At 28.2% G+C, this 22,383-nt stretch overlaps 1 protein-coding gene across 1 annotated transcript in view; it reads right to left on the bottom strand.

Moving 5' to 3' along the window:
- Positions 1 to 22,383, bottom strand: part of LOC129965482 (rap guanine nucleotide exchange factor 4-like) — a 612,559-nt gene that overhangs the window by 238,416 nt on the left and 351,760 nt on the right. The gene's annotated exons all lie outside the window — the stretch shown is intronic.

Consider the following 22,383-nt stretch of genomic DNA (forward strand, 5'->3'; position numbering starts at 1 on the left):
TACAGATGTGCCAAAGAATTGGATTCAATGCTCATTGGCGTCACATAAATGAAAGCTTCCAGAAAAATAATTTACAAGAACTCAAACAATCTCTAAGCTCGACGATCAATTTGGATTCTCTTCAATCTATGTATAAATGTGATAGTTTCAACTGGAATTTGAAATGGTGATGATGATACGATGTTCCGAATCATGAATCAAAAGGATCTGGCTTTAGTCTGAGCACTGATTCTCATCGGCTAACGATATAGCGAGAAAATGGAAGTCATTTTTACTCTGGGAACGTCACTGAAGGACGTCGTTTTCCATCAAGGAGAATCTCATTGTAAACATCATACAGGAAGATCGCATACATATCTTTGTTATGAGATCTGTGATTGCTAAAAGATACAGAGGTGAATTCTTGAGCTTATGGTCGCTTATTTCGAGGTGCTGTCGGTCATTCGGTAGACTAATGACGCCCTTTAATACCTCATTGGCTAATTAATACTGATAAATGTTGAAAGCGAGTCCGTAATTTCATGTAGTTGAAATCACAAAGAAGAAATATCATAAGATCCCTTCAGTAATTTCTAAGAACATCTTGATACAGGATGACTATAATGACTGCATCTCGAATTTTTTTTTAAATGTACCGATATTTATGGAACGGATATGGATGATTGTTTATGTCATTTACGTTGTCTGTTTTTTTAGAGAAGTTTTTAATATATTTTGTAAACTGACTTAATATAAAAATTAATTGTTCAAAATCCCATTTGTTAAACTTATAACATGTCAATGGATAAGGAATGGCTGGAAATTCAATAGAAGTGATTTTCCTAATTATGATGTAGTATATTTGGAAAGGAAACAAACACAAAAAAATTCTAATTTTGTATTTTCGCATTAAATGTATGTTATCATATAAGGAGTCATTATTAGTTGATAAAATGGAATGAAATTCGTTTAATAAACCACTTTTAAAAAGAATGCTTTAAAAAATACTAAATGCGAAATTCTTTTTAAAATTTTAAAAAGAATGCATTTAAAAAATACTAAATGCGAAAAATAAAGGCTTTTTCTTGTTAATCTTAGATAACAGGGTTTGGATTTCGTTCTCTTCTTCAAATTGCTGATTCAATTGATAATTATCATAAAGTAGCGTGAAATAACATTAGAATGCAATACATCACGGAATTGGTTTACTTAATTCTCAAAATATTTCTTTGTTAAGTTTTCGGACTCGGAACATTTTTCTGACGAAAATCAATTATCTATGTACATTTCTATCAGCGACGCGTTTCTATTCACAGTAAAGTAGTGAGATGATAAATTTGTTAAAGCAATGACGATTTATCGAAGCGAATTCGACGAATCTTCAGGGATTGCTGGAACTAATAAATTTGCTATTCCGCTTGAGTTATTTGATTCATTTTAGAGACCCATCTGACTGCCAGGGGCACAGATAATCAGTCATCATTAAGTTGGCTTACAAAGTTTGACTGTATTCATGACGCAACGAAACAGGATTAATGTCGCTTGAATAATGTAATGTAAAAAACACATAATTTATATTTAAAATATAAACTATTCAAAAAACATAAAAGGACAGTGCACATAATTTATTTTTTATGAGCTTATTAAAAAAATTATTTGTCTAGATTAATTTCAAATTTGTAAATTCAAATACAAAATTTGTCTTGGCAAATACAATTTTGTCTTGATTAAATTCAAATAGAAAAGGACGGTACGCATAATGGTAATTTATTTTTTAACGAGATTAATAAAAAAATGATTTGTCTTGACTAATTTCAAATTTGCTAATTCGAATATAAAATTTGTCTTGACTAACTTCAAATACAAAATTTGTCTTAATAAATTTGTCAATTTTGTCTTGACTAAATTCAAGTACTAAAGAACAGTACACAGAACGGTAATGAACTTTTTCACAAGGTTATTAAAAAAATTGTTTGTCTTGACTAATTTTAAATTCGATAAGAATTTTAAATTTAAATTCTTACAATTGATTTTTCAATCATGTACTTGTGCGCTAGAATTTTGAAATTCTTTACATTTCTACTTTCTAGAATGTAAATATATACTATATTTTATATTATATATATATTGTAAATTTAAGGGGTTTACTGATATATTGTTATTTTATTAGTTTAGACTAAAAACATTTATGCTATTTAACACAATAATAAAAGTTTTTTTAATTCAATTCATTTGATTTGTTTCCAACGATACTTTCTTAATTGATTTTGAATCACTTTATGATCAACTTAAATTCTGAAATTTTGTACAATTGTGTGTTACTGATGACAGCAAACAATTTTAATGCAAAATTTCCCTTTAGCTGTCTGATGTCATGCAGTAAGGAAATATACTATTTTAACATCAAAATTTGAAACATATAAGCTATTAAAATCAGTAAATAATATGCAAAAAAAATTGAATCGATGATTTCAAATAATTAAAGCTATTTTTAAATTGGAGTTAAATTGAATAATAATAACTATATTATTGTTAAGGAAAATACAACTCTGATACAAGCAGGAACGGTGTTAAGTTAAATTTTCGACCCACTATCTTCAATTGTTTGTGCACTATTCATATGTAAGAACCCAGATACATTTGAGTCCCTTTAACAATAATATAGTTGCAACCACCAATATATATCGAAGTATTCTTTAATCCAGCTGCATGGAGCAGGCAAGACATCGTCTTTCGAATCGGTTATGGTTTTTTCCTTTTATACTTCAAGAATTTTGCCACTAAAGATTCTGACTGCTGTGGTAGCGGAAGAGTTACCGATTCTCTTTTTAATTATTCCAGTTGCCCGCTAATCATGTCTTTTCATCACAAAAGTCCATCCCAGATTTCAAATCAATCTAGTGGGAAAGCGGGATGAAAAATTAAACAACAATTGGAAAAAACAAGAAACCGAGTGAAGTTAATCCAGAATAACGAAGGATAATTCAAGCCCAGAATAATTTCTTTACTCTTGCCAAAATTATTTCTACAACAAGGTTTCATTGATATTCTCAAGCAAGCAAATTAACGGACGGAAGCGGCCTGATGATAATGACTCGGCTTCGGCACCAGAGTTTCAGATTCGAGACCTGATTCCGCCGAAGAACCGTCTGGTCTGGTGCGGGTGAAATCCGTCCGAGCATCCAAACGGCTCCGCTGGTGTGGAGTAGAAGTTTGGAGAGGATGGTAACAATGCAGATGTCGTCATCGTTATCTGGCAGCGGTTCAAAATTGCGAGGTCCGCCCCAAAATAGCCGTAGTGTTGCTTCAAAACTGAATATTAATAAAACTAAACAAAATTTAAACCAAGCAAATTAAACTTAACATTAAATTTCATGAAATTAGTATCTTCGAACAAACACGTGGTGTGTGCTTTTTAATTGCATCAATAATGTGATTTAAAACATGGAGTGTGTTTTTTTTTCGTTTTTTAATAAATTTTTACGGGTTTATGCATTTAACTGATAGATAATCCATGTTCGAAGTTATAATGGGATGGAAAAAAGAAAAGAGCTAATGTAATTTGTACAAAAAGAAAGGGGAAAAAACGTAGTTCTTCTTCCTAACCCCAGATGGCAGCACATTCCCGCTGTCTTGAAAATTATGCAGAAAAGATTACTTGTTTACTTGGCAGTCAAGAAAAGTAGACTTTCACGTGGAGTGTGAGCGACCAATAGCTGGCGATGAAAAGAAGATCAAATTTATTTTAACAATCACGAAAAACCCGGCGAGATTTTGTGAAATTAGAAGTTTATAAAGAAAACAATTTTTATTGTCTGGCAGAAATATTCGTAACCGTGATACGGAATTGCTTATCGGAAATTGTATAAAAATAAAGTGTGGCTAGATGTGAATAAATGGATGATAAATCGAGAAAACTGTTTCCTCTTGCTGTTTTTCTTGCGTTGAATCTTCAATTTTTTTTTAACAGGATCACATGGTATATGCTCACGAACAGTGAAGAAATACTTCGTTAGGGAAATATCCCCTATATTCGACAGATATAATGGAATTAAAAAAAGGAAAAAAAAAAGAAGGAGAGAGAGCTTATGTAACGTTGTAAAAAACTAAGACTTGTACAAAATAGTATAATAAAAGTATTCAACTCAGCATTGAATATACTATCCTATTAAGTAGCTTTGCATTTTCGTAGCTCAAATATTAATGAAAACATACCTTAGAACGGAGGTGATCTCATACCATTTAGATTATCAAGTACCCGAATGCACAAGTATTGGGAACAAATTTATAGGTTTAGCATAATTAGTGATCGTTTCATCATTGTCCTTTACCACTCCATTAAATGTTTCTTCCTCCTCATTCTAGAACAAAATTGGCTATTTCAGCCCCTTCAAATAAACCTTTACGTTTTTGTTAAATATCTCATACATACATTAAATATCTCATTTACATATTTTAGAATCATACTTTATTAAAAGTTTATAATAAATTAACTGGAATCTGGTAAAGGAAATCCTTATCCCTTTTAAAGATATGCTATTTTAAATACTTGATTGTGTTTGTTATTTTGTAATCCACGGAATTCATAACAATTTTGTGAACATAATCAACATTAAAATAACTAATTGTAGATAATCATCGCAAATACAATATTAAAATATTTTAAACTTATAACATAATTTTAAAATATTACGACCATATTCGACAACCAGGCATAATACAAAACTGCTGACATGAGAATAGTAAAAAGTAACACATTTATATCACATTTTTATACCAGCGAGTTACTTAAAATAAATTCGCTACTATGAATTTTGTTTCATTCAAAGACTGAAAAAATGATTAAAAGTGTTCTTTTGCAATTGTAAAAAGAAAATAAACATAAAATAGATTCAAAAAATATAAAATGACCTATTGTGCAGGGCTGAAAGGGAAAGTGGATTCATTTTTCAGCGATGATAAAAAACCAAGTCTCACAAAGAAAAGAAAAATAAATCATTTTTTTAACTTTAAGCATTATCTTTTCGGTGAACACGAAATTTGAATTCCATTTACATTTCATTCTATTCGCTTTTTGAAGGAAAAAATTTTTTTTTTCCCGAGTAGCTAAAGTGCCAGTTAATATCAGGTCATAATTTCGCATAGAGTTATCAGATTATTTGGTTCAGGAAGAAAGGAAAGAAATGATTTCCGAGTCGTTCTGAGTTTAGAGAAGCGTTTGCTCTCAAGAAAATTTTAATGCAAGAATACGACAGAAGAATATTTCGATAACATTATCTTTGATTTTTAAGTTAAAAAGGTTTTGACTGTTTAGTGAAAATCAAAATCTTACTCTTTATTTTCATAATTCTTGAAATATACTGAATGTTTTCTATATTTTTCTGCTATATCGATGTTTATAAATTCGCCACAAACGAATAGACACCCTAACTTTTTATGAGTTGGATCCAAAATTTGGTATATGTCTATAATTTCTTTGATAGTTATTTATAATTAATTTAATCTTTAGAGCTATTTGCTTTGTTGGATTTTTTTAACATGGGCTCAGACGAACGAATATAAAGATGGAATGATGGCTTTTGTTCACAGAAATCCACAAATTTGGTGAAAAACCATTTACCAAATTTTATATGAGTCTTCATGACCACAAATAAATGTAAATTAAAAAAAAAAAGATTGTTTTCTTTGGACTCGTGCTAGATTCGTCCTCATTTAGAGATTCTGATGAATCTTCACAGTCAAGACAATAATGAGTTCAAAAAAAAAAAAAAAATTTGGAACTATGACTGCACGATAACTAATTAATGGCATTATTCATAAAAATACTGATAAAGCACAGTATATGATTATTCCTTCGTATTTGTAAGTTTTTGTCCAATTTTGTACGAAATACGTTCTCAGGAAGTCTGTTTCGCTATTCGAATACAGATGAACAAAATACGGACAGAATGTAAAGAGCTGTGAATAAAATTTGATGTCCATGTGTAGTACATAAAAAAAAATCTATTTCAAATTTTGAACCAAATCTACGAAAAGGTTAATCGTTTGTCGGTCGGTTTGTAGACTCGTGTTCATCTATATATGGTAACATAAAAATTAAAAAAAAATGGATAAATGGAATAGAATAAGTGATCTTGCTACTAAACTTCTGAGTCAAATTTTGGTTACAATGGGTTGATAAAATGGCGTCTAAAATACATTGTCAAGTATCTTTATCATGTAGTATGAAACACAAAACGTTCGTGTATTTGAAACTGAAACTGAAATTCTGAGCCATTGTGGCTTTCACGTCTTCTCTTAACACCCACCATTTTTATGCCGTAGAGGTAATTATATTTCAACAATGAAAGTCTTTAGTGCTTGTTGAAAATTCTATTAAAAATAATGAAATTGCAATAAAATCAATAGGATGAAACATGAAAAAAAAAAATGCTTCTTGTTGAGCCTAGGTAAATTTCATTTAAGGTCTGTTTTTTTTTTTTTTTTTTTTTTTTTTTTTTTTTATAAAAGACAGATTATATCATCAAAGAATGTAAATCTTACATCTTTACAAGAAATGAACAGAAAATTTATTAAAAGAACCAAAAAAAATTCATTTTATGATAAAAATGTTGCAAGGCATTTCTACAACGTTTGCTATACGTTCTGCATAATAATATACTAGGCATGCACAATCGGAGGAATTCGACAAACCTTCCTTATTTGTAATTGTGTATATTTCTTATGAGATTTTACTTCTTTCATTACATTTTATTTCTTCATTTTTCCTAGTGAATATTTTGTGGTAACGGAATCAATATCTGACAAATGATTATTATTCGGTGATTATCATAGCTCTTATATGGGCCTAGAATATTTCTAAATATTATTATTTCGCACTTACACCGGAAAATGTCGACCTTCTCTATGCGTAATCATATATTTTTATTACATTTAAATCGTATTTTATTTATAAAACATATTTCGACATATATCAACAAAGAAAATAGACGGCATATATAAAAAACTGTGCCTGAAACGACAATTAGTTCTAAATAAGAAAATGAAATAATATCGAATATTAATTATGTGAATCATTTTATGCTATCATACTTATTGTAACGAAAGGACTGTTATGTTTGCATGTGCTGCGTCCTTGGCTTTTTGTTCTGCCCGCTCTCAGAACTCATCTGTGCATGTCCACATACACCAGCGATGGTAATTCAATATTCAAGTGTTCACTCATCTGTTTGGTATATGTCAACTTTTACATTAACATTCTATAATTCCGTTCTGTCTTGGAAACATATATTTAATTTTTTTTAAAAAACGATTCAAAATGATATATATGTTTATTTTATCTTACGTGCAATATCCGGCTATTTATTACGATTTGGACGAAATGAGTCAGACTTTATGATCGCTTTGTATGACTTTACGCGTTATAAAAGCTTGTTATACGAGCCCCTGCATTTTGGAAGAAAAAAAAAATCTTTTTCCAATAATCGCAGAAATACGTGACAAAGTCTCATTTCCGCACAATGAACAAAAAAAGACAACATCGTCGGTTATGTACCGATTTTTGCTCTATAAATTATGTGTAGCAATTCCATCAAGGGAAAAAAAAGTTAAAAGAAATGGATCTGTTCAATTGCTAAAGAAACAGAACTTGTTCTTTTTTTACGCTTCATCAATCGAACGAAGTTTTTATCGTTTCTCTATTTTTAAGGTATTATTTCTCTTTTTTTTTTCTCCTTCCGAAAAGTTTTAAAAGTGGCATTGATCTTCCTTCAAACAATGAGATCGCCAGTTTTTCACGAACTACTATTCTTGTTACTGTGCTTGATTTATTTAGAAATAAATAATTTTCACGAACTAGTATTCTTGTTACTGTGTTTGATGTATTAAGAAATAAATAATTTTCACGAACTAGCATTCTTGTTACTGTGTTTGATGTATTAATAAATAAATAATTTTCACGAACTAGTATTCTTGTTACTGATGCACTAAGAAATGAATGATTTTCACGAACTACTATGTTTGTTACTGAGTCTTATGTATAAAGAAATAGATGCTTTAGATTCATAAATTTTTGGCTATACTATGCTTCTTCTGGGAAATATTTATGTTCATTAGTATTTTGTAATTTTCCTGATAAAAAAATTGTAATTCAGAAGAGTTTATTTATTATAATGATATTAGAATCATTATTTCTTCTTATTTAAAGATTGAGTAGTTAATACAGATTAATTTGTATTTGTTTCATATTTTGCTTACTTATAGAAAATACTTATTCGGAAGAAGAAAGCCTTTATTTTGTTATTTTAAACCTTTGTTCTAAAGTAAAACTAAACTGAAATACATTACTGCAATAGAATAGTTTATAATACTATAGAAAGTTCATAAAATATAATGCATGAATTCAGAATCGTGAATTGTTAAATTAAAAATATAAATTGTTTTTTAAAAAATGAGTTAAATTTATATCTTTGTTTTGATGATAAAATATTAGTAATGAAAATGTTTTAGGATTTGGGTAAGGCCTATATATATTTATCGCATTTCTGCATGCATCCAATTTGCGCATGAAGAATGTACAGACATAAATACGTAGATTTATGAACAAAAACATTTATAAGATAGATATCTTATTACACGTTCATACATTCATGAATGAATAAGTATTCTTCATTTTGTATAGCTGCTGTTTTATCCTCAAAATATGTTTCCATATTATATTTATTCTTATTCATTTGAAAAATTAAATTTTTAGATTATAAAATGAAAAAAAATTCTTAATTCTGAAACCAGGTATATGAAGTCTCATGAAGCAATGGATGCGTTTTTATTTTAAATCAAAAATATGAATTTTGGAATTGTTTAAATATGTTTTATCATCTCGTCGTACTTATTAATAATAATTTTTTTTTTTTGACAAAGACAGGCATATTTTTCAGTTGCTTTCAGATAAATATTTTCTCTTTTATAGTTAGTAAATTCAATTTAATCAATATTTCTTGTTTCAACTCATCCCTAATCTGTTTGATCCAATAAAAATTATATTTTAATAGACCGTATAAATATATCATTTTGATAAAAAAAAATTGAAAAAAGATGCGTGAATGTAAAGTTGAAATATTATAATCGAGTTTCCACTCATTCCTGATGTACTAACAGGAGACTTGAATGGAGTACTTTCAGATCGTGCACATTAATTAATCGTATTATTTTATCCAGATTTGATTCTGCATAAGGCGTAATCTGATAATCAATTCAAAAAATATTGATTATAAATTTCCGTAGTAATTATAAAAATGATTTATAAAATATAATAATGAATAAACACGAAAATATAATAAAAGTAAAAAGCTTTTTAAAAAGTACATTTTTATTTTTAAATTATATAATAAAGAATAATTTTGTTAAAATTTTGCAGATCAAAGCACATATCGTGGAAGTCACTCAGTTTTCCAATTCCCTTTTCGACTTCCAGTTATATTAAATAAAAAACGTTCTTTTTATTTTAATTATATTGACATACCGTTTTAAAGCGACAATAGGACTATTTCGGGACAGATCTCGTCATTTGGAGCCCCAGTTGGATAATGAGAACGACACCTGAGTTGGCACCCCCCTCTCCAAGCTTCCGCATCACACCAGAGGGAGGACGTGTGGCCTCGATGGATTTAACGTGCACCAGACCCACTTATATGATGGTTCTTCGGGTGGAATCGGGCCACGCACTTGAAATCCTCCGATTCCAAAGACAAGACCTTACCACCAGGCCACCGCTGCCACCGTTCTTTCTATATTTCGTACATTAATGAAAACGTGTTTTTAGCTTTTCACTTTTTTAAAGTCAGAATATGATATAGTTGTGAATTTAATACAACATGTTTTTTACAAAATGTTATGCTTGCAGTATTCGTGTTTTTTTTCTAATAAACATAAACAAGAAATGCTATTTTTGGTTATTTTCTAATTCATTGGGTACTCTAATTCCTATGCATATCATATATAAAACACATATTTTATCATGATAGGCTTATACTGCTGTATTTTATCTTAAATAGCCTAATGCTGTAAGTTTAATACGGCGATTTTTTTACGAAATGTTATTCGTACAGAACAACTTTTTTTTTCAATAAACACATTAACAAGAAATGCTATTTTTGGTTATTTTCTAATTCATTGGGTACTCTAATTCCTATGCATATCATATATAAAACACATATTTTATCATGATAGGCTTATACTGCTGTATTTTATCTTAAATAGCCTAATGCTGTAAGTTTAATACGGCGATTTTTTTACGAAATGTTATTCGTACAGAACAACTTTTTTTTTCAATAAACACATTAACAAGAAATGCTATTTTTGGTTATTTTCTAATTCATTGGGTACTCTAATTCCTATGCATATCATATATAAAACACATATTTTATCATGATAGGCTTATACTGCTGTATTTTATCTTAAATAGCCTAATGCTGTAAGTTTAATACGGCGATTTTTTTACGAAATGTTATTCGTACAGAACAACTTTTTTTTTCAATAAACACATTAACAAGAAATGCTATTTTTGGTTATTTTCTAATTCATTGGGTACTCTAATTCCTATGCATATCATATATAAAACACATATTTTATCATGATAGGCTTATACTGCTGTATTTTATCTTAAATAGCCTAATGCTGTAAGTTTAATACGGCGATTTTTTTACGAAATGTTATTCGTACAGAACAACTTTTTTTTTCAATAAACACATTAACAAGAAATGCTATTTTTGGTTATTTTCTAATTCATTGGGTACTCTAATTCCTATGCATATCATATATAAAACACATATTTTATCATGATAGGCTTATACTGCTGTATTTTATCTTAAATAGCCTAATGCTGTAAGTTTAATACGGCGATTTTTTTACGAAATGTTATTCGTACAGAACAACTTTTTTTTTCAATAAACACATTAACAAGAAATGCTATTTTTGGTTATTTTCTAATTCATTGGGTACTCTAATTCCTATGCATATCATATATAAAACACATATTTTATCATGATAGGCTTATACTGCTGTATTTTATCTTAAATAGCCTAATGCTGTAAGTTTAATACGGCGATTTTTTTACGAAATGTTATTCGTACAGAACAACTTTTTTTTTCAATAAACACATTAACAAGAAATGCTATTTTTGGTTATTTTCTAATTCATTGGGTACTCTAATTCCTATGCATATCATATATAAAACACATATTTTATCATGATAGGCTTATACTGCTGTATTTTATCTTAAATAGCCTAATGCTGTAAGTTTAATACGGCGATTTTTTTACGAAATGTTATTCGTACAGAACAACTTTTTTTTTCAATAAACACATTAACAAGAAATGCTATTTTTGGTTATTTTCTAATTCATTGGGTACTCCAGTTCATACGAAGATCATTTATAAAACACACATTTTAAAATGAATAGCCTTATACTGCACTGCTTAAAATTTTGCTTGCATAAATAAACTTTCTAAAACATGCACGGAAATGTCTAGCTAGTCTTGTTTTAAAGAAAATTCACCGTTAAAAGCTCCGGAGATTCAAATTTACCCAAAATGACTCTAAAGTGTCAAATGGCAAGAGTGAAATCCTTTCTCCGACAGAATTCGATCAGTTTTATTTCTCCTGGAAATAATGGCTTCGGGTTTTAACGACATTAAATGAAACTGAAGCTCGCGTTAGGCGACTGTCTCATTTTCAAGTGATCCCGCTCTGCTCTAATTAGTATTTCACGAGGATGAAACATTTATTTTCCAGAAAGATGAAAGAGTTGCATGATGAGAATATTTTTCAGAAGAAAGGCTCTTAAAATAAAAATTCTTAGCTGCTTCGGATGTCAGATTTCCTACCGCATTTCAAGAACGAATTTGCAAATTTTAATTTTTCAAGGTTCTTTAGTTTTCTAGACTTTGCAGTAATTGCTTAAATTAACCTTTCTAGATTTATTCGAAATTGCTTTGATGTTTTGAATAGGATTTAATTACAGACTTAGCAAATATTTAGGGAATATTTTGGGAGATAATAATGAAGCGGTATTTTTCATGTACACGATTTTGTTTTTAATTATGATTGATGTATGCCGCAATTACTTTTAGTTTTTAATTTTTAAAAACAATTACAATTTTAATAAAATTAGCGAGTGATAATGTACTGGATGGTAGAAAAATATGCTATTTTGCAAGGACTATTCATATGAATCTAAGTTCATTGATGATTTATAAACTCACATATACTTGCACCAAATTCATAAATAAGATGCAATAAATGAATATTCTAACATAGATTACCTACATAAAATATGCATACTAAATATAAAATAATATGGATATTTTAGAAAAAACTGAAATAATCTTAGTATTCTGTATGAAGTGAAATCACAGGTAATAATAAGACTGATTTTTTTTATTAAAAATCATTCATAATTTTCGTTTCGTTTGGTAGAGTTTTCTGTTCCTTTTTGTTTTCGATCTTCTTATTATTTTTCTGCACATGACAATGTTGTTATGTAGTTTTTAAAGAAGTATATTCAGTAAAGAAAGTATGAAAATTTTATTTTATGTTTTCTTTGTATTTTCTACCTAATATTTGCAATTATTAACGCCATAACATAAAAGTGATGATTATACGATGCAAAATTTTTATTCTTAAATGTTTATTAAATTTCATTTGACATAAATACAGCTAATGAATCATACTCAATTCATTTTTTGATAGAGTTTAGGAAATTATATGCATTACACGTATTTATTTTTTTATATAACATAAGGGTATTCCCCTTTTCAATGAAATATGATTTTATCAAATGCCTATTAAGCAGCATCACCGTTTTTACAAATTATTTGTATCATCAAACTGAATATTCTAAATTAGAACGTAATTAATGGGATGAAACTACTTTAAAATTGCTTTCTCCGTTTGTAACATAGATTACATTGAATGAAAACAGTTTCGAAAAATGCATGTGTTTTAAAAAGCATCATTTAATTTTATTAACTTTTTTTCTCCTTACATTATTTCTAATTTATTAGCATAATTATAATGTAATCTTGAAATAATTGTTTTCCTCACATTTATTGGTACCTAAAGCCATTAACGCAGAATCAAAATTTTATTCATTTAATAGATCAACTAATAGTATAATTCTGAAAAAAATTCGCCATCAAGAATGCACAACATATCGACAAAAAGAATGCATAAGTACATAAAATGTTAAATTTTTGTGCACCATGAAAGTAAGTGAAACATCAATTACAAATTTCTGTTTTACAAATATAAAACGTTAAACTAAGTAAATGTGTACATAATGAAAGTTACGAGAAATATACTGTCTATTTATTTATTTATTTTACTAAACCAGTGATTATTTTGTGATCGTTACTTGTCTTTTAGTTCAATCGACTTAACCCACACAGAATTCGCCTATTTTAATAGGGATTGATTTTGTTCTTTTCAAATACACATTTTTTGGAATCTCAAAAATTCTGAAGTTTTAAGCAGCTATGGAAGCGATGTGATGAAACACTTTCTAAAAAGTTTTGAAGACAAATTAATTCATAACAACAATTCTAATTAGGACTTCATATATAAGCATTGGTTACGTCATGATATGAACCATCCAATTCATATTAACATCATGTATTAAGCCTTTCAAAGTCAATTCATTTTCTTTGAACTATTTCTTAGGTGTTGAATATATCTAAATATTCATGGAAATGCGCGTTTACGTGTATCGGGTGAGTTTCGATTTATTATATTCTAGTATATTATATCTAAATGCGTCTTGTAAATGGTGTCGCATAGCTAGATTGAATCAATTTTTTCCGTTCGAAGCATTTTGAATTAATATTGACGTGCTTAAATATCTGGAGCAATCTTCGTTTTGCTTTATAATAAAGGTAGTATTATGTTTTTCAGTATGAATACATGTTTGGATATTTAAAACAAATCAATTTTATTTTATAGATATTTTATAATTCTTAATTATCAGTTGCTGCATTGATTTAATTCATATATGGTTTTTGTTTCATATTTTTCCTTCTCTTAATTCTAAAGGTGACTTTTAGAAAATTTCATATTAGTTAATTACAAAATTGAAATAAACAAAGATCCGCTCTCTAATAGTGATTTCAATATTCTTAAATCAAATAAATGGATTTTTCATTTCTTAAAAAAAGTTATAAGAATTTTCAGTTGATACTCATTTTAGCTTGTTTCCTTATTTGATTTTCAAATATTTGTCAATATTCGTAGTTTTATTTCTCTGTTATGACGCATTATTTCAAAGCAATTTAAATTAGTTAATAGAAAGCTTGCGTCAATTGACTTCGCTGATCTGAATTTTTATAATTATTCTTTAAAAACAAATTTTATTAATATAAAAATTTAATAGATTTTGAAGAATCGCTCTAATCAAAATTCTGCTTAAAGTCTAATTACAAAATACTGTTCATATCATTCACGTAGCGGCATTTTTGAATGCCAACTAAATTACTTTCCATCCTTTGGGAACTAAGATGTGTCGTTTAATTTTTTGTGTGGTACAAAAAAAATAATAACATCAAAATCTTATTCGCATCATCACTTTTATTCGATTTCAGATTTGCGCGATTAAATTAATATAAAAAATATCTCGAAATGTAACATTATGTTTCCTTATGAATAATTTTAAAACATCGCCGTTTGCAGTCTTCATTTTCTTTATATAAAAATAATTTGATGACTTTTAAAAGTGAATTAATTTGGAAAAATTCAGAACATAATTTATTTTCGATCTTTATAGTTAAGTTTAGAGTAACATTCAATCTGAAATACAATTTTTATAATTCAAATATATAACTTGAATGCCTCGAAAATTGAGTTAAAACCAAAAATAGTATAAAATACATATTTTTCTATTTTCTTAAAATTAAACTTAAAAAGACATCGTTTCGCCATTTTTCTTTAAAGATACGTTCTAAACTTCTTTTCAGTTATATATGTTTCCATATCTATTTAATGCTAACTTTTTTTCTTAATTATCTATAATTCTTTTTTCATAATTATTTCTATATAACTAGTTTTAAACACTACAGAATTTAATGTGTGAAAATTTACAAAATATCAATCAAACTCTTCAGAATTTTGTACCAAAGCTTAGATAGTGCAATGGCAGATGGCACTTGACATCAGAAGGAAAAAACGTTAGCTTGGATAAAGCGTTTCCTCTTTAGAAATAGGAGGTAAAGTAAAAAAATAAAAGTTCTAATGGAAGATAGAATACTTTGACACAGAGTCTGTTAAACTGAAATTTCGCTGTCAAGAGTGAAAGAAAAGTGAAGTTCTTTTCAAATTGGAACTTCAGAGTTCTTTCAACGAACGCGGCGATCTTATTTATATCTTATTCCTCCGTTGGTTTTGTTGCTGTCAGTTTTCTATGAAATACTTTTGACTTTTAAGTTGTAAATTGTATTTTTTAGAGTCATAGAGATAAAAAAAATGTTAACGAGCTTTTCTGAACTACCTTGAAATTTATCAAAATATCAAGATCGAATTATATGACAATTAAAATAAATTTTACTTTTTTCATTATCTTGAGCGAAAAATGGATCATTCATCTATTTAGAAGGCAATTAATTAATACTTGTCCTTTTCTAAACTTTCACTCTAACTATCAGCTGGCAAAAATTTAGAATAAAAAAATATAAATTATAAAAATAATGTATTAAAGTATATGAATAATGTAAAAATATCAAAATAAGATACTGAACTTAAATGCAAGAAATATTTAAAACGATCTTAAATTTAAGGATGAAACTGTAAGTTCCTAAGAATTCTTTTATCACGCTTAAATTAAAATAGCAACAACATTTCAAATCATTTTTAAAAAATTAAAACAACTCTGAAATCGTTTTTTAAGTGAATCATTGAATAATCCAGTGCAGAATTACATCTTGTCATTTACCGACAACTTCTCGGTGGAAAGGAAAAGTATCTCAGTAAAAAGGCGAATAGAACGAAAAATAAATTTCGTATTTTCCAAACAGATTCTGCTTGAAAATTAAAATATAAAGTTGCTTGGATCTTTGTTGCAATGAATCCATTTTCTGTTTCAGCTCAACAAATTGCAGCTCGATTTTATTTGCACTAAATTTATTTCTTATTATATTAATTTGCTTTATTAAGCGTGTGGCAAAAACTATAATCACATCATTAAACCCTTGAATTGCAATTTATCTTCAATGAGCACTATTCAGATAAATAATTTAATTTTCATAGTTTTAAGAGGAGGAATTGATATAAAAATTTACTGCTTTTTTCATTAAAAAGACTTTTTTACATATAATTTTTTTATAAAAAAGCATCAACTTTAAATAATTTCATGCGAGTTCATCTTATCACTGTTAGTTTGTTTAAGAAAGTTCATAATGAGTTAGATTCAACAAGTGATTAATGCCTTGTATTCGATAGGAGAAAAATTCTTACCAATTGGTAATATTGCTTCCCTGTGCAATTAATATCTTGGTAAAAAAGATATATTAGAATTTACAGATACTCTTACTGGATGCCGGATCAATAGAGGTCGCACAATGTTAACGAAAAAAACAAACAAAAACAAACAAACAAACAAAAACCAGCTACCATTTTGCCCTTTGAAGCTTTAAGTGACAAAATAGCAAAAATGCAAATGTATTTTCTAACAAAAGTTTTTGAAAATACAAGAATTATGACGATATCTCCATTTTCGATAATCCTTCTAGAAAATTCGATATTTTGTCAAAGGGATTATGCAAAAAGAAAAGAAAGAAAGAAAGGGGGAAAAAAACCCCGCTTGCACGAGCGTGAATTCTGTCTTTAGAATGTTGATCCTGGAGCGAGCTGTCTAGCTGCATTCTTAACACTTTTATGATGCTGCTTTTGTTTGATAACAATGTACTATTTGCGTACGTATAATAAGGAATTACTATTTGCGCTTGAATTAATATACACTTCGGCTGTGTTTTACAACTTGAATTTTGTTTTTGTGTGGGAAATAAAGTTGTTTTATTTGTTATTGTGTTTGTAGTATTTAACCATGAGCCCATCGAACAAACTTCCGAAGAAATATAATAGAACTGCAACTCAAATTTCCGTTCTTCTTCTGATGTTTGCATATTAAAAAAATATTGAATAAGCATATAATGCTGTAATGAGTATATTTCTTATTTGAATGGGGTGTAAAGCACGTTTCTAAATATAATTCCATTTACATCATAGTGTAACAGTTAAAAAGTTATTTTTTAAAAATAATTTAGAATTTTAATGTGTTTCATTTCTTTTCACTTCTTTATTATATTTTAGTTTCAAATAAACAATAGAGGGTAGCTGTGGTTTGGTGTCTTGGCTTCAGAACCAAAGGGTTTCAGGTTCGGGATCGGATTCCACAGAAGAACTGTCGTTTAGGCGCGTTGGTGCGAGTTAAATCCGTTTTCCCACTGGTATGGTATGGAAGTTTGGAGAGGGGCGATAGCTCAGGCGTCGTCCTCGTCATCTGTCTATGGTTCAAAGTTAGGAGGTCCGTCCCAAGTGCTGCTTTAAGACGGAACATTCATATGACTAAACTAAACTAAACATAAAAACCATCACATTTGAAGACATGTAAACGCTGTTCAAAATCGTAATTGATAAATATATGTGAAATAAATTTCGATGCTGTCTCATCATTATATGAATTAAATAAATATTTAAATACAAAATGGAAAAAGCATTTGGATTTATTTAATGTTTCTAAATAAATATTTTCTCACCGTTTCTAAGTACTGATTATACGAAGTAATGTGATATATTCGATATGCATAAGGCGAATAGTAATCATTAGTTGGAAAAGGTAATTTGGAGTAAGAGACAGAAAAAAAATAATGTTACGGCTCATTTAAACTACTTTACATATAGAATCCGAAATGATTTGAAGTTTCTAATTAAACTTAAGAGAAATAATGAAACATCGAAAACGCAATTAAATTTTTCAAATTAGAAACGTAGGGATATAATGCAACGTAACTGAATTAGGTAATTGGAAATATTTGATTACAAGTAAAATGAAAGAGAGTGGAACTCTTTCATTAACTTTTCAATTTCAAAAAATAAAATTATTTAAAAATTCATTTACTGAATTTGACAGAAAATATTTTATGAATATCTTTATATATATATATATATATATATATATATATATATATATATATATATATATATATATATATATATATATATATATATATATATATATAGTAACCAATCTAAAGTAAGAAAAAGTTTGAAAACGAAACTAAAATGAAAACGAAACAAAACAGTTTCGAAATCGCAACTAAAATTTATTACCTATTTAAACTAAAACCAAAAAGGAACTTCATAGTATTTAGAGAGCGCAATTGCAGCTACTTCTAAAACACAGATGAATTGATACAAAAGTATTGGAATCAAGTTAATAGGAAAAAAAAAAACCAAATAAAAATTAAACCAAAAAAATTATTAAAAAATATTAAAAAAGAATCCGGCCTGAAGACTTTTTCAAGGGTCACCCTCAGGCAGGGATTCAAATAAAGGGATTTTTTCTGTGAGGACATACAGACATTAAGTCTAATAATGATTCCTCGTGACCCGAAAATCCCCCGAAATTATGCTCAAGAGATATACCATTTTAACAGAAAGGAAATACAAAATAACAAATTAGAAAAAAACCACAAAGTAAAAATACAATAAAAACAATAACAATAAAAACAAAAACAGCATTAAAATTAAAATTAAAATTAAAAACGAAAAGGCCAAGACATACCATCCAACAGTGAACGAAACTTTAAACAATCGATTGTGATTTCCTGTTTTTGAAAGTTAACGGTAAATTATGTAAACAGAAGTAGGCACCCAGCACCATCTATTGAGTGATCCGATATGCAAGTAAAGTTCTATTTTGGGATTAATCTTTTGGCTTAAATAAAAATAGAACTTTACTTGCATATTGGATCACTCAATAGATGGCGCTGGGTGCCTACCTCTGTTTACATAATTTACCGTTAACTTTCAAAAACAGGAAATCACAATCGATTGTTTAAAGTTTCGTTCACTGTTGGATGGTATGTCTTGGCCTTTTCGTTTTTAATTTTAATTTTAATGCTGTTTTTGTTTTTATTGTTATTGTTTTTATTGTATTTTTACTTTGTGGTTTTTTTCTAATTTGTTATTTTGTATTTCCTTTCTGTTAAAATGGTATATCTCTTGAGCATAATTTCGGGGGATTTTCGGGTCACGAGGAATCATTATTAGACTTAATGTCTGTATGTCCTCACAGAAAAAATCCCTTTATTTGAATCCCTGCCTGAGGGTGACCCTTGAAAAAGTCTTCAGGCCGGATTCTTTTTTAATATTTTTTAATAATTTTTTTGGTTTAATTTTTATTTGGTTTTTGTTTTTCCTATTAACTTGATTCTAATACTTTTGTATATATATATATATATATATATATTACCTTTCTCAATTACATTTTCTTCATTAGATATACAATAACAGTTTCTGAACGAAATTGAAATAATTCAAAGACACGAATAAATTCTTTACTTACGTTTGAAACTTAAAATTATTGCTATTTATCTGTGAAATGAATATTTTTACGTTTCCTTTCATTAACATTCTTTAGATTAAAACCCTTTTAGAATATCTTCGTATGCATGAAATGATTTGCTTTTTTTATTTCTAGAACAAAGGGTTACAAGCCTTCAATAATATTTTATTATTAGATAAATTAAATATTATTTGCTTAATATATATATATATATATATATATATATATATATATATATATATATATATATATATATATATATATATATATATATATATATAAAGTTGAATGTTGTGCAATTTGAAATTCTAATAGATTCAAATTAATTATATTTTTTGAAAAATTAGACCTAAAGTAAATACAAATAATCGTGTTCGTGAAGGATGAAATAAAATAATTAAAGGAAAGAAATGTCAATATCTAAATAATGCACATATTAGGTTAAAAATAAATTTAATTAAAATAAACAAGAAAGCAACATCAACCTGTATTTGATTGCTTATATTTTTCGCTGTTCATAGTTTATAGACTAACTGCAAAAAATTTAAAAATAACTGAAAATCAATAAAAATTATAAATAGTATAAAGAACATTATTATCTAAGAGCATTATTAAGAACCTAATTTTAAAGATTATTGCCTTAATAATGTTAATCAAAAATTAAAACAATTCAATATTCTTTGAAATTATTTTAAATGCATATTTGGGAAAAAAATTACTTTATACTGAAGCTCTTTAAAGTATTTCAAAAGATTGAAACGTAATACTTTTACGCTTTTTCAGTAATCAGATCTCACAGATCGTTTCTACTATTGTTCGTACTTTGTACTATCGTTTGTAATTTTCTCTCATTTATATCAAACAAATTGAAATAAAAATATTATTTGTTGCAGGCATCGGCTTTTTTTTTCACTTTAGCATTTATATAAAAAAGAAATAATAATAATAATTACTTTGAAAGACATGCTTTGTTTTCCGAACCATTTTAACTAAATTTTTGATCCTGCAAGAAAATATATTTACCGATGAAAAATATCCACCTCCCACAAAAAACAAAACAAAAAAAAGGTATTTGGCGAAAACGGATAAAATTTAAAATTGTTACGTTTCGGATCTTTATCTTTTTATTTTCTTCAAAATGTTTATGAGTTTCTATTCAAAAAGTTTCGACTCGCCAGTATTGTGTGGATGAAGGGTGTGCAGACTTTTTCAGGGGATGGGCTACTTCTAACTTTTTCAAGGTGTTACGGTCTACCCAACAGCATAGGTCCACAATATTTATTATCACTTAAGATAAAATAAGAAATATGTACTTACTTACATAACTACAAGCATAATAATAATTATCACAAATATAATATCAAACGATGCATTTAATATCGAACAATTCAAAATACAATAAAAATAATTCATTTTTATCTAAAGTTAGCTCTTGTAGTCATAGTTAGTAGAAAACTTCGGCTACATACTGTCTGCCAATATCTCGGTATATCATTACTAACTGCTAACTTTGCACCGGATTCTAAGGGGTCGTCTGTGAGACGGGGACAATTTGTTGTCCTAATTATATTCATCGTTGAAAATTCAGATTCACACAGGTTGGTAGAGCCAAAGAACGATTTTAATTGATATGCAACTTTTTTACAATTAAGATACGTCCATTAGATTCCAAAAGTTATTCTTAGATCTAAACAACGTGCTTTTAAAATTTTGTCCTTTTGAAGGAGAAAAACTTCTCTTCCTCAACAGATAAACAGAAGACAATGTTTCATAAATACATTTTGTTTTAGTATGCGCGTTTTATGTTTTAGTAAAGGCGATCACCACCAAATATCTTGGCGGTTGATTGCGATAGATTTATTCCCCACCCCTGGTGTAGATGACAATAATTATTACCATTGGACCAAGTAAAAAGGCAAATTAGAAAGAAAAAGGCAAGCCCCTTTTTAACACTGTTATTGATTCGGACATTATACGCATTAATCCTAGATACCTTATGGTATTGAAATATTTAACGCATCTCATATAAATTTATTGAATGCTTTTATAAGGTAATAAATTGCAAATGAATTAAATTATCCATATTATCAGACATTTTGAAATGAATGAATTAGGGAATTCCTTGCTCTTTCGAAATCGAGCTTCAAAGAAAAGTTGAAAATCAGACAACTTATGTTGGAGGGGCCAGCAAAAATTTCCTATCTTCATTTTACGATTATAATATGTTATTTTCATAAAGACGACTTAGAAAATTCCATATGTTTCACTGCTGTGAAACGCTAAAGTGAACTGGAAATTTTCAGTTCTGTCAAGAATTAATACAAATTGATTCAACCTATCACAAAAAAAAAAAAAAAAAAAAAAAAGATGAACAGAATAATCAAACTATTTGCTCTTCAGGACTTGGAAGTCAAGCGCATTTCGTAGAAAACTGACAACAACAAAACCAACGGAGGGATAAGATATAAATAAGATCGCCGAGTTCGTTGGAAGAACTCTGAAGTTCCAATTTGAAAAGAACTTCACTTTTCTTTCACTCTTGACAGCGAAACTTCAGTTTAACAGACGCTATGTCAAGTCTTTGACGTTTCCTCGGATCTTCTTTTTTCAGCCTGCAGGAGACAGTGCATTATTTAACCTCTCGATTTTCTTGCTATTGTCAAGTGTTTTTAGTCAGTGCATTATCTAAGCTCAGGGGCAGCATTTCTAAACTGCAAACTGAGATTTTGTGTATGTACTACATTTTCTGTCTTTCACTAAAGTAAAAAAAAAATTGCATTTTTAAAACTAAAAGAAAT

Source organism: Argiope bruennichi, chromosome 4, assembly GCF_947563725.1.
Source record: "Argiope bruennichi chromosome 4, qqArgBrue1.1, whole genome shotgun sequence".
NCBI classification, from domain to species: Eukaryota; Metazoa; Arthropoda; class Arachnida; order Araneae; family Araneidae; genus Argiope; species Argiope bruennichi.